Source organism: Marmota marmota, unplaced genomic scaffold (genome assembly GCF_001458135.2).
Source record: "Marmota marmota marmota unplaced genomic scaffold, marMar, whole genome shotgun sequence".
NCBI classification, from domain to species: Eukaryota; Metazoa; Chordata; class Mammalia; order Rodentia; family Sciuridae; genus Marmota; species Marmota marmota.
Genome location: NW_026000206.1, coordinates 2,049,501 through 2,062,131, shown reverse-complemented (window position 1 = coordinate 2,062,131; position 12,631 = coordinate 2,049,501). Strand labels below are relative to the sequence as shown.

General features: G+C 51.1%; 1 long non-coding RNA gene across 1 annotated transcript; it reads left to right on the top strand.

Annotated features, from left to right (window-relative positions):
- The first annotated feature begins 263 nt into the window (after nt 1–263).
- On the top strand, nt 264–4,447 carry LOC125612713. Its single transcript, XR_007343184.1, has 4 exons — nt 264–342; nt 490–662; nt 1,395–1,531; nt 3,979–4,447. It is a non-coding gene; the product is annotated as an uncharacterized LOC125612713 (long non-coding RNA).
- The last annotated feature ends 8,184 nt before the right edge of the window (nt 4,448–12,631 follow it).

The following is a 12,631-nucleotide window of genomic DNA, read 5'->3' as shown; positions in this document are numbered from 1 at the left end:
ACCTCCTGGGTGCCTTCCCAGTGACACTATCGTGTAGAAGTCCAAGGGAAGGGCTAGTACAGAGCTCTGCAGCCATCAGGATCCTAGGCTCCTTCTGCCTTCCTGCTCTGCCATCATCAGTGAATGGCTTCCTCCTCAAGGTCGCCTCTGCTCCAAATCACTGTTGGAGCCCCAGCCACCACGTCAAGTATTCATGCAGGGAAAAGAGGAAGAGAGAAGAAGAAAAAAATCAGCAGCTTTTTTATTTCCTCAAAAATCACATCCAGAAAATTCTGCTGATATTTCACTGACTGGAATTTAATCAGGTGCAAAAGGGGCTGGGCAGTGTCATTGTCTAGCTGGGTGAGTGAACCGGGGATTCTGTTTTTTAAGAATGGGTCAAGGGGCCTTGGTAGGCAAGCCTCCCTTTTCACCACCCTCTGTATGGAGTCAAAGCCTTGGACACTTCACATGGGGGAGCTCATTCTGTTTCTTCTTCCTGCATCACAGGCCTGGCTCACAAGGATGGGAGGACATGGAGAGATGGCCATTCCACTCCCTGGACTCATCTGCCCTGACTTGGATGACCGACTCCTGACCCAGCCGGGCTTCCTGCATCTGGGCTCAGCTTTTGGAGGCCTGATTGAAAGACAGAGCCGCCAGGACCTGCCTCAGCTCCCCAGGTGGGCAGGCGGTTTCCATCCAGCTGGAAGATGCTGGTGCCCTAGGGCAGGGCTGCAGCCTGTGGCAGATCTGCACACCCGTGGCCCACAGATCTGCTTTCGCCCACACTCCCAGGGGCTCTTTCCACGCATCCTCTGACTGTCTCTCTCTTTCTCTTATATAAACACACACATCAAGGGAAGGAAACCTTTAGTGTTACCATCTTTTAACCTGGAACAGGTTAAACAGGTAAACGTCTTCTCCTGCGGTCTGGAGGAATGTGGGGGACAGCGCCTGTGAGTGGCGGGCTGGGGCGGAGGTCAGTGTCCTTCATTCTTCCTGCTGGGCAAGCTCACAAATCAAATATTGGGTCTAATTTTTAAAGCCATTTTTGTGACAGTGGTTTTCCATTTAATCCCCAGAGCTAACAATGTGTGATCAGTTTCCCTGAACAAATGCCCTCCTTTAACTTCATTAGCTCATAATTAATTTGCTAGCATGTGTCCAAGATAATTAACACTCCTGATTAGAGACAGGCAAAGGAGGGACTTCCTTTTTCGTGGTCAATACAAACATTGATTAAAATCTGAACTGTTTCCTAATTCTCCTTACAATTTAATTCAGTGAAAGTGGCCATCGGTAATTTGTGGTGGTTGTTTAAAACATTAAATTGGAGGTGAGACAAATGGGTCTTGCTATCAAGTACTTTATTACCAATTTATGTATTGGGTAATTTTGCTTCTTTTCCTCAGATACAAAGATATGAAGCAGGAGAATCAAGCTTTTGATTCTTTGGTTTTGTTTAATGGAGACGTGACTTGGAGGCACTTGCAACTTGTCGAGAAAAGGCTGGACTGATGGGGGAAGGAGAGACTCAGTCTAAGATCAGGTATCATGAGCATCCTCTTGAGTGATCCAGCTCATTGTACTCTACAGTCTTTTTGTTCTCTGGTCTTGTTTGTGATGGGGATGGTGGGGAGGGACAGACCTCATGAGACTTTCAGATGAGAACACAGCCCCAGAGAAGCGAGGGCAGTTTCAATGAGTGTTGGATGCCCAGACGACACCCCCTGCAGGCTGAGTCCTGCTTCTCCCTGGTCCTCCTGGATCTGTTGCCAATGTCAGGTGATTCAGGGCTTCTTGCCTTTCTCAAGGTCACCTGCACACATTCTTAGAGCAGGATTGCTACTAGCTTGTGGTAAGCAAGGTGCCTAAAGCACAAAATGAGGGAAGCCTTCCCTCACAGTCCCTTAGATTTTGAGCCCTGAGAAGCCTAGGGCATCACAGCTGGCTGACAACTGTTTTGAGCTTGTGCCTGCTGGCCCTGAGCTAAGCATTTTGATACATTATCTCATTTAATCCTCACAACAGCCCTGATGACAGTTAATGGTGTCTCCATTTCTGGTGGTGAGGAAAAGGGAGCTTAGAGTGGGGAGGGACATGTCCAAAGTCACAGGGGAAGGTGGCAGCTTGGTTGGGTTGCTGGCCATCTGGCCCCAGGACCAAAGCTTTTTTGTTCTTCTGACTGAGCCCCAGGTTTCCCAGGTAAAGGAACTCTTGAGCCTGGATGTCACCTGCCCCTGGCTGCTTGCTCAGGCCTGCCCAGGCTGGCATTCCTCAGAGAGGGGTAGGGACGGGACAGGAAGGCCAGTGCCTCAGGTGGCCTTAGGAATGTGGCTGCAGTGTGGGTGAGGGTGGAGAGAGAAGGGGCCACGGGGACCCCCCTCAGTCACTCCCGGCTGATGAAGACAGGGTGTCATGAGCAAGCTGTGTCATGAACAGGCCAAACATGTTTGTGTCCTTCCACAATGTCAGAATTCACTGAGTGACAATAAATCCACACCTCTTCCATCAGTGGCAGGTCACTGAATACTTGTGGGTCACCTGGTAGTCATAAGCTGGGCAAACACAAGTTCTTTAATTCCAATCTTAATTTCTAACATCTATAACACTGAAGTCACGTGTCACACTTCACACAAGTAGATACAGAGTTTACAGAAAGGGTGGGGGCAGCCCCAGGGACTCAGGAGGCTGAACTGAGGACAAAGGCAGAGAGCAGATAGGGATGCAAAGAGTTGCTGTAGGGGTTCAGATCAGGAACCAGCCAAAGAGCTTGTTAGGGGCACAGAGATGCCAAAGCTCAAGGCCAAGGTCTGGAAGGATGGACTGTAGTTACAGAGCCTCAACTTGGGGCGTCAGCTTGGAGGAGGCCTGCGTAGTCGTCATGGGCAGAAGAAACTGCCCTCTGCTAAAGGCCCAGGTGTGGAGGTTCACCTCTGTGGCAATTTTTCTGGGAAGGCTCAAGACGAATGACCGGGTGAAAGGTTTAGGGTACTACCTAGTCAACCAGTCTTGGGGTGCTCCCCCTTTTATGGCTCTTGAGTGAGGGGGTTGCACCATTTGGTGGTCTGGTGTGTTCAATAAGCTCCTGGGCTTGGGTTTTCCTATATGAGTCTGACACTCCCTAGCACCCAGGGGCTCCTGATTAATTCGACACATCCGCAGGTGGGCATTCTTATTAACTCAATTAGTTTATTGGACTGTACCTTATGGTTGAGCCGGGCAGGTGGTGGTTGTTTACTTGTACACACAGGTGTAGGGTCATCCCACCTCAGCACTAAACTCAGAATGGAGTTGCTTGTGGCAAACCACGGCCTTACGAAATGGAGTCTCACAGCCTGAACACTCCGCTGCACACACCGTGGAGTAACCCAGAACGGGCACAGCCTGCCCTCCACACAGGGCTGCTTCACAGCGGCCTCCTGCAGCCTCTGAGTCTTAAAGACAAGATTCCCTCAGGGCACCCCACCTCTCTTCCTGGGTCTTCTGAGGTGGGACTTTTTTCCCAGGGGTCCAGGAGAGCGACATGGGCCTGCTCAGTGGGGCTGGGGTTGGGCTCAGGCTTCACTAGCCCCTAGCCTTGGGGGCTGAAGAGAGGAAGGCTTTCTTGGTGTCTTTCCAGGGCCTCCTCTCAGCATCAGCCCAAGGAGCACTTGTTCTTCGGGTCAAGGGAAGCGGGGTCAACAGAGGTAGGCACTGCAGTGGGAACAGAGACCCCCAGGGCCACCTGTGGCGGCTCTGAGGAGAGCTGGCCCAGATTCCCGCATGCAGGGAGGCAAGATTCCGAATAGCAGCTGACCCAAGAGCCTGTGATCTATAATTTATACCCAGCTCCTTCCAGAAAGGACCGGCGGCAGTCTGCCAGGGGATTTGTAACCGCAGGCTTTGCTTTGATGAGGCTAAGGGGATTTCAGGTTGCCCCCTGAGTTCAGCGTTACTGAATTCAGACCATCTGTGAAGCAGTTAACCACGTTGTAACTTCTCTCATGCTCACAGTGCTGTGCAGAGTCAGAATGGCTCTCTCCGTGGGACAGAGGGAGAAACCGAGGCTCAGAAGGTGACATGACTTATCCTAGGCCCCAAACCTGGGATTTAAATCGAGGCCTGTTTGGATGAGGCAGCGTTCAAGACTGTTCCCTGGGAAGCAGATGGTGATGATGTTGTGCATCTCTTTCCCAAGTCTCTTCGGTGCTGACTGCCATTTTAGCCATGACCCAGCTCTGCAAAGTACCCAGATGGTTCTAGCCCCCCCCACCGAATACTGGCCCATATTTTGCTGGAATAATTTCCATCTAAAACATGGTTCTTGGCTACTCCTGAATGAATTGTCATTGTTTTATAGAGGAAGGAGGGCAGGAGGTGAGATCTGACAGTCTGTATACTTTGTTTCCACCGATCCAGCCACAGGACATCTATTCCCCATCTCTCCAATTAAAGGGTTGGATTGCAGGTGATGAAGTCTTAAGAACATGGCCCTGGAGTCTGATTGTCTAATTCAAATGCTACTTCTGCCATTGGGTAATGTATTAATCAACTTTGAGCTGCTGTAACAAATACCACAGGCTGGGTGGCTTAAATGACAGACATTTATTTTCCCACGGTTCTGGAGGCTGGATGTCCAAGATCAAGTATTGGCAGAATTGGTGTCTTCAGAGGCCCTCTCCTTGGCTTGTAGGTGGTTGCCTTCTCCTCGTGTCTATACACAACCTTTCCTCTTTATGTTTTCTCTTCCTTTTCTTATAATAACACCAATTATATTGAACTGGGGTCCCACCCTGATGGCCTCATTTAACCTTACTTATCTACTAAAGGCCCTGTCTTGAATTATAGTCACATTGAGGGTTAGGGCATCGACATGGATTTGGAATGGGGGGTAGGGGACACACAGTTCAATTCATAACAAGTGACCTTTTAGCCAAGAGCCTTCATTGCCTCATCTTTTATATGAGGATAAGAAAAGTATCTGTTTTACAGTTTTTGAGGGAGTTAAATGAGATAATACATGTACAGCAACACACGGCATACCGCAAAGCCTCACAGTGCTCTGTGTCATTATCACCATCACCACCACCATCATCTCTATCACCAGGACATTATTTTTATCAGTCTGAAAGGAAGGACAAAGACCCAGCTGGTTTCAGACCTCTGCGTTCTGCTTGTCATTTGTGGTATAAGGTTGTAGTCATAGAAGATCAGACCTGCAAGGATCTTGACCTTGACACCAAACGCTGATTTTTACAAATGAAGAAACCAGGTTCACGGCTCAAATGGAATCAGAATACTGGTTTCCTTCCTGTTTCCTGGTCTGGTATCCCCGTGGCTTTTTGAAACATTCAGTGATCACTAGGGGCCAGGAGAAGGCTCCCCTCCGTGGTGGCACCATGCATGAAGTATTTGTAGAATTCAATTTTTTTCCCTCAATGTTTTATGGACCCTTTCTCTCATGTTTTAGCACAGTCACACAGTGAACGAATGGAAGTCATTAATTACAAAGTCCCTGTGCATGAGTCCCCAACCCAGTTCTTCTCCATAAACACAGCATCCCAGTTCCTGCTGGGATGACATCAAACCCTTCCAAGGGCAGTCTCATATTTCCTTGCCTTATCCAATCCATGCATCTGTGTCTCCCTGGGAATTTGGACGGAAGCATTAATCCACAGGGCTTCAGTCAGAAGGGCATAATGACTCACTTGTTTTGACAGTATAATATCTCTAGTTCAAAATATGCAGAAGCTGAAAAGCAAGAATACCAACAAGGCCCGGCAGCTCTATGGGTTTCCAACCCACCATCTTCCTTCCAAAGGAAGGATACCTGTGCTCCAGAATGGAACCCAGTGTGCTCAGTGGGGTAAACCTCTGGCCCAGCCCTCTCTCCTCTGCCAACAGTGACTGTAGGCCTGTGGAGGGATCCAGATGAGAAGGCCCTACTCCCACTTCAGGTCTTGAGATGTGGTTGTTTGGGGAAGTGAAGTCTGCAGGAGCTTTCTTGGAACTGGGAGGGCAAGGCCAACACAATAGGCCCTCAGAGGACATGACCCGGAACCCTGACATCCTAGAGCCCTGATCCTGGTTGAACCTACTACATCCAGTCTTGTCACATGAGATGAAAAGCACACTGTGTAAGCCAGGCTTGTTGGGGTGTTGCTTGCAGTCAGAGCCACCCCACCAAAGACAAGGAGCAAAGAGCAAAAGCTACTGCCCATGCTCAGAACTGCAGCAGTCAAGGCCAGTGGACAGACGTAGTGGGGACCAGGGCTTATCAGTCCTCTTTGGAGACCAGTACCATAGCAGGAATGTTCCTTGGTTGTCCTGATCCAAGCTCTTTCTTCGACAACTCTTAAAGGATTCTTTTCTTTTCTTTTCTTTTTGAGTATGATATACTTTGAATTGAGGTTTAACTTCAGGGTGCAGTGAACTTTGAGAGCAAAATGCTCAAATGCTTCTTTTAGCTCTAGGCTTTTAACAGCCAACAATGGAATTCATTAAGAAAGAGTTAATCCATATTGCTAGATCAAATGTGTGCAGTGTAGCTCAGCACAGTGGCGCATGCCTGTAATTCAGCAACTCAGGAGGCTAAGGCAGGAGGGTCATGAGTTTGAGGCCAGCCTGGGCAACTTAGAAAGAGCTTGTCTTTAAAATAATAAATATAAAAAGGACCAGAGATGTAGTTCAGTGGACTGAGCATGCCTGAGTTCAATCCCCAGTTCTGCCCCCCAAAAGGTATGTAGTCTAGTTTACCAAGAGTTGAGCATGCCACAGTAGTTTCACTATCTCCAGAATAGTTTGAATTTAGTCACTGGTTCCTCCTGCCAGGTTGGTGATGTGGCCCTTGCCCAGGTGCAGCCACAGGAAGGCATCTGTTCCCAGTTGGAGATGGAGGAGATTGTAAGGACACTTGGGTACTACACAGTCTGTCTTGATGTCTCAACTCATGACAAGGGGTCACATGGTTCTCCTGGGCCACCCTCCTTCCTGTTTACCCCTCCCCCACCTCCTTCACCTCTGTGTCACTGACCCGTGGGCACTGTCCTAAAAAACGAGGTACAGCAGCTCAGCTAACAGCCTGTCCTCCTGCGCCCTCCTGCTCTGCTCCAGTCTTCGCCTCTCTGCCCCCCACCCTGCCCCATGGCTGTTCCTCCACCTGCACCTGCCTGGCTTAGTCTATTTCTGCATCTCCATTTCAGATATGGATTCCATAACTGGCCACTGAGGACTAACGTGTGCCAGGCCATAGATATGCTACCCTGGACACTTCCAGGACCAGCATGTGATGTAGAGCCGAGCTGGGCCCGAGGCCACTGTGTTTCACAGCAGGAAAAGCAGAGCTGAGCAAGGGAAGGGACTGGCTCCAAGGTCCTGTGGCCAGGTTTCTAACCAGGTGCCTAGTGTCACTCGGGCCTCTTCCTGCTAGTTTTTCCCTGTAAGATGGGGGTGGGTGGATATTATAATGTGAGTGGCCAAGGTCAGCAGGGGGCTAAGTGGATGCAGAGGTGGCTGGGCTTAGGCATGGGCCCAGTGTCAGGTGGTGGGAATTGAAAAAAAACGGGCAGCCAGCACTGACCAGGGTTCAGGAGACAGGGCTTGGGACAACAGCAAGCCTGAGTATAGCTGGGAGTCTCCAGACTCAATATCCTCTGCATCGGTTTCTGCATCTCTAGGAAGGTGGCAAGTGATACCACGAGATGTCAGAATCACCCTAATGTGGCCTGGGGAGACCAACTGGGATCTAGGGTTGGGGAGAGGCCTCAGCATAGTGCAGGGTGGCACTGGGATTCTGGGAGGAGACAGAGCCTCTTGTACCAGGCCTGTACTGGGGAGAGGCTGACACACCCAGGCAAAGCCAGTGCCCCATATAAGGTGTCCTGCTGGAGGTGGATGGATAGGAACTATACGAACTCAGCCAAGCCCTGACACCTTCATGCTGCCCACATTTGAGGGCTCTGTTTTGGAGGAGAGCCGAAGACAGCCTCTTCTTCTGGCATCCTTATGCGTAGGATTAAAGACTGGGATGGCAAGAGATGGCCACCACCTATTTTTGTGTGGTCTATGAACTAAGAATGTTTTTCACATTTTTAAATGGCTAAATTTTAAGTATTCATACAAATACTTTCACAATTTTCTCCATTTTGCCTCTTGGTCTGCAAAACAGAAAATGGTTTCTATCTGGGTCTTTCCAAAGTTTGCCCGTTCTTAGTGTGGTCATTGTCAAAGTCCTGCCAGTGGACAGACCTGGACCTGCCTGTGTCTTGGCTGCCCTCCTGACCACCTGCCCCTGGGGTGGGCGGGACGTGGCGTTCCTGGCCTTGGTACAGTGTGCCAAATGCCCTCAGGCTTTCTCTGAGGTCCCCTGTGCACAGAGGGGGCCTCTGAGGTCGGAGAGGGGACACCAACCTCCGAGAGCATGCCTGCCACTCCAGCCTCTCCACCATGCCCTTCCCAGGGCTGCCGACACGTCTGTGGGCCACTCCTGCTGGGGGCAGGTGTGCTCCTGCCAACCCAGCAGCATCTTGTGGATAAAACCTAATGAGCTGCGTTTAACCACAACACGGCCCTGCCATGTGGCTCCTCCCGAGGCTGCCCATCTGTCGGCCCTGAGAGGCCGAGCTCCGTGCAGCTGGAACCCTCCCCAGCCATCAAGTCAGGAGAGAGCTGAGGTCCCTCAAGCCAGGCCCAGCACACAGGCCTGAAATCCTCACGCTCTGTCTGTGCCAGCTCCTGGCTACCCTCCAGGCTCCCGATGACACCGCCAGATGGTGCCTAACTGAGGATGAAAATGCTCCCAGGAAGACCTGGGCATGGAGCAGGGGAGGTGGGTTCCGGCCAAACAGAAGGCGCCCTGACCACGGCCGTGGGGAGGGCTGCAGGTGTGCTCTGCCTTGGCTTGGGTCAATCAGTATTCTTGACTTCTCTCCAGAACCCTTCCTTTCTATTCTTTGTCCCTGTCCCTGGGAACCTGTCAGCTGGACGCTTATATTGTGCAGAGGACTAGCAAAGGCAAGGCATCATGGGTGTTCTGGCTGCTCTGAGACCCTCCTACCTGCGATGTCAAAGCAGAGGGGAGTTAGACTGGGTTGACCTTTAACTTTTCCCCTTTTCCTGGAGTGACGGGCATAGAGGTCACAAGTTCAGGAACTCCACAGCCCACCCTGCACCCCTGAGCCACAGATCAAGCTGTTTGACCTCACTTGACATCCTCTAAGGCCCCTGATGGTTTCAAGTAGAGTACTTGAGAGGCCAAGATCACAACCGAGTCTATTCCCCGCTGACCCGCCATCTTCTCCAGAATCCCCAGCTCCACTCAGCTAGAGGAGCAGGAGAATGAGGCAGAAGAGAGAGCTGGGTGGGGCCAGGGGAGATCAGCTCTGTCATCAGAGCTGACCTGGAAAAAATGTCATCATCAAAGACCTAAGCTGACTCAAGGCTGCCTTCCTCCTAGGGAGAGCTGGTGGCATGCTTCATATGCACGCGAGGAAGTCCTTGTGTGTCGTAAGATGGCATAGATGGTGCACTGTGATGACTAGAAGATGCCATGGTGTCGTGCAGAGGGGCTTCCAGTGATGGTGGGAGCTGGGGAGAGTCCAGGGACCCTGTATAATATGGTGGGATGCTTTTGAACTTGCAGGGAGGACTACCAGGGGGAGGAGGAACATTCCGTAGGCACTGGACCCAGGTGGTGGAATGAATGGCTGAGTTCTTGGTGACAGCAGGAGGGCCCAGGACTTCATTTCAAACTTGTCCTGTGGATTCTTTGTCCTGCCTTGCTTCCAAGTCACCAGTACAGTTTTCTGCTCAGGCCTGGGGTGGGTGTTGGGGTCTGTGCCCTGTGGATGGGTGGTAACCGTGAGCACACAGCTTCCAGGGAACACAGAACAGGCAGTGGGAACTCGGGGGAGGGCGGAAGCCGAGCTGGGGGACTGCAGAAATGTGACACTTTGGGGAGCACTGGGCTGGGCTGTGAGAAGGGGCAGAGGCAATGGTGTCTAGATCTTTTTTTTTTTTTAATTTTTATTGTTGGTTGTTCAAAACATTACATAGTTCTTGATATATCATATTTCACACTTTGATTCAAGTGGGTTATGAACTCCCATTTTTACCCCATATACAGATTGCAGAATCACATCAGTTACACATCCATTGATTTACATATTGCCATACTAGTGTCTGTTGTATTCTGCTGCCTTTCCTATCCTCTACTATCCCCCCTCCCCTCCCCTCCCCTCCCCTGTTCTCTCTCTACCCCCTCTACTGTCATTCGGTGTCTAGATCTTAAGGGGCAGGGAGACTTTGGACAAATGGCTTTGGGCACTGAGCTGATGGTGGGTGGATGGTGGCTTGCTCTGGGGATGCTGACCTGTCTTCCTGGCAGGTTTCTGGCCAATTCCAGCATCTATGCCTCACTGGCTTTTAAAACGTTGAGTCTGCAGTCCGGATCTCTGTCTGGTGGGGCAGAGGGTTTTCGGTGGGCACACATCACCCTTCTGGGCATCAGAGGAGGAGCTGGGGCATCCGATTGTTTCTTTCATTCTGCTTATTTTATCTCCACTGATGGGGAATGAATGGCAGAACTCGAAAATTCAAAGAATTGCTATGACTTTAGGGCAGGGGACATGGATCTGGGGCCAGGGACCGGCTTAGGTGCAAATGGTTCTGGAAGCTCAGCCACCTGGTTTTGCTCAGCAGAGGATGAGGTTCAACTTGGCAGCAAGGAAAGGAGCTGACCCAGGGGTTCTTAGCTCCTGCAGGGCCACAGGGGCTAAGGAAGGAGGAGCTTAAGACCCAGATGTGCTCTTTCAGCTTCAGCTGCAAAGGGACAGGCCCTGCTGGGGAGGCCAGGCTGCAGCAGCGTTTGTCTAGGCCTTTGGGGGGACAGATGCTAGCATGGAACCATGCTCTGTGGGGTGTGGGGCAGATCATATTTTCCATATATACCCCACTCCATGCTCTTCTTACAGCATGATGTTGGTGACTGAGGGGAGGGGCCTATGCTCCTTTCCCTTGAAACTTGGTAGACATTTGTAGCTGCCCGGAGCAAGGAAATTGGATAAAGTGACTTCTTAGGCTAGCCCATGAAAGGCAGCAAGCTTCTGCCTGTTTTTGTCCTTCTCAGGACAGGTACCTGGAGCCCCCAGCACCCAGGCAAGAGGCTCTGAAGCCATCATGCTGGAGAGACCAGCGAGAGTTAGAGCAAGAGAAGCGTGGAGCCCGAGTGCTGCAGGGTCCCAATCCAGGCATCACACACGGAGGGAGGGAGACTTCAGGGGACTCCGGCTCCCAGCATTCAGGTTGTCCCAGCTGATGCCCAACGGAGCAGAGATGAGCTGCCTCTGCTGAGCCCGGCAGCTCACTTGTCAAAGAAAAGGCCACAGTGTGGTGTGAGACAGAAATATGTTGCTCCTCTAAGCTGTGAAATTTGGGAGTGTGCATTACGCAGTCATGATGGACTAATACATGGGTGGCAGGAGAACATTCCCACCTAGTTTTTTTATATTTATTTTTTTAGTTGTAGTTGGACACATAATACCTTTATTTTTACTTATTTGTATGTGGTGCTGACGACCGAACCCAGGGCCTCTACCGCTGAGCCACAACCCCAGCCCCTCCCTCCTGTTTTTACAGGCAGATATTTCACAGGCATGAACTCATACATGTTCTTAAAACAGAAAGGCAGGCCCCACTGCTATCCCTCCCTTGAGATGCAGACACTGGGGATCATAGAACTATCATCACTTGACCCTGTAGTGTCAGGGTCGGGACTGAAATCCAGAGCCGACTGAGAACCTAAGCTTTTCCCCGGGGTGGTACCTCTGTGCTCTGGAATCCCCGCCCAGCTCTGCTGGAAGGCACCTGCATCCTTGGACAGAGCCCACCCTGCTCTTGGACTTGCAGCCCTGTCCAAACTCTTTCTTTCTCTTTGGCCCGGTGAGGATGGCCCCTGCAAGCCTGCAGACTTATGTGAAGCCAGGATACACACGCATGGGTAAGGACTGTGGCCCCGGTGACAGTGGCAAGGGGAGAAAGCAAGCTCTGCTCTGGAGCATGGAGTTTTGGGGGATAGGGGAGCTAAGAAGTAATCTCTTTATATTTCTGGTACTTATCACATACCAGGCACAACTCGAAGGGATTAATAAATCTTGACTTGATACTTACATTCTTCTTATTGATTAAATGTTGACTTAATGGTCATAGCAGCCCCATGAGGTAGATACCACTATTATCACCCCTGTCTGCTGAGAGAGAGGCGATGTACTTGCTCAGAGTTGCGTGGCCGGTGAGGATGGGGACTGGGACTTACTGGGACTTGTCAGTTTGGCACAGAAGCTTCCCTGTGGAGGGTGTTCAGTGAGCCCTGTGCAGCCGCGCTGCTGTTTATCTTGGAAGGCTGATCTGAGCTGCGGTGGCAGGAGGCGGGAGGGCAGCAGGACCAGGCTGAGGAAGAAGTGGGGAGGCCTTGGCTTCCCCCGGGGAGTTCTGAGACGCTGGTCCTTGAGGGCTTGCCCAGGCCTGAATGTTTATCTGTGCCTGCCCTCCCTGTGTTGAAATCCTCACCCCTGAGGGCATGGTGTCAGGATGTGGAGCATTGGGAGGTGGTTTGGTTGTAGGGGCACAGGATGACTGCCCTGTGAAAGAAGCTGGAGAGACCCCCCCCCCC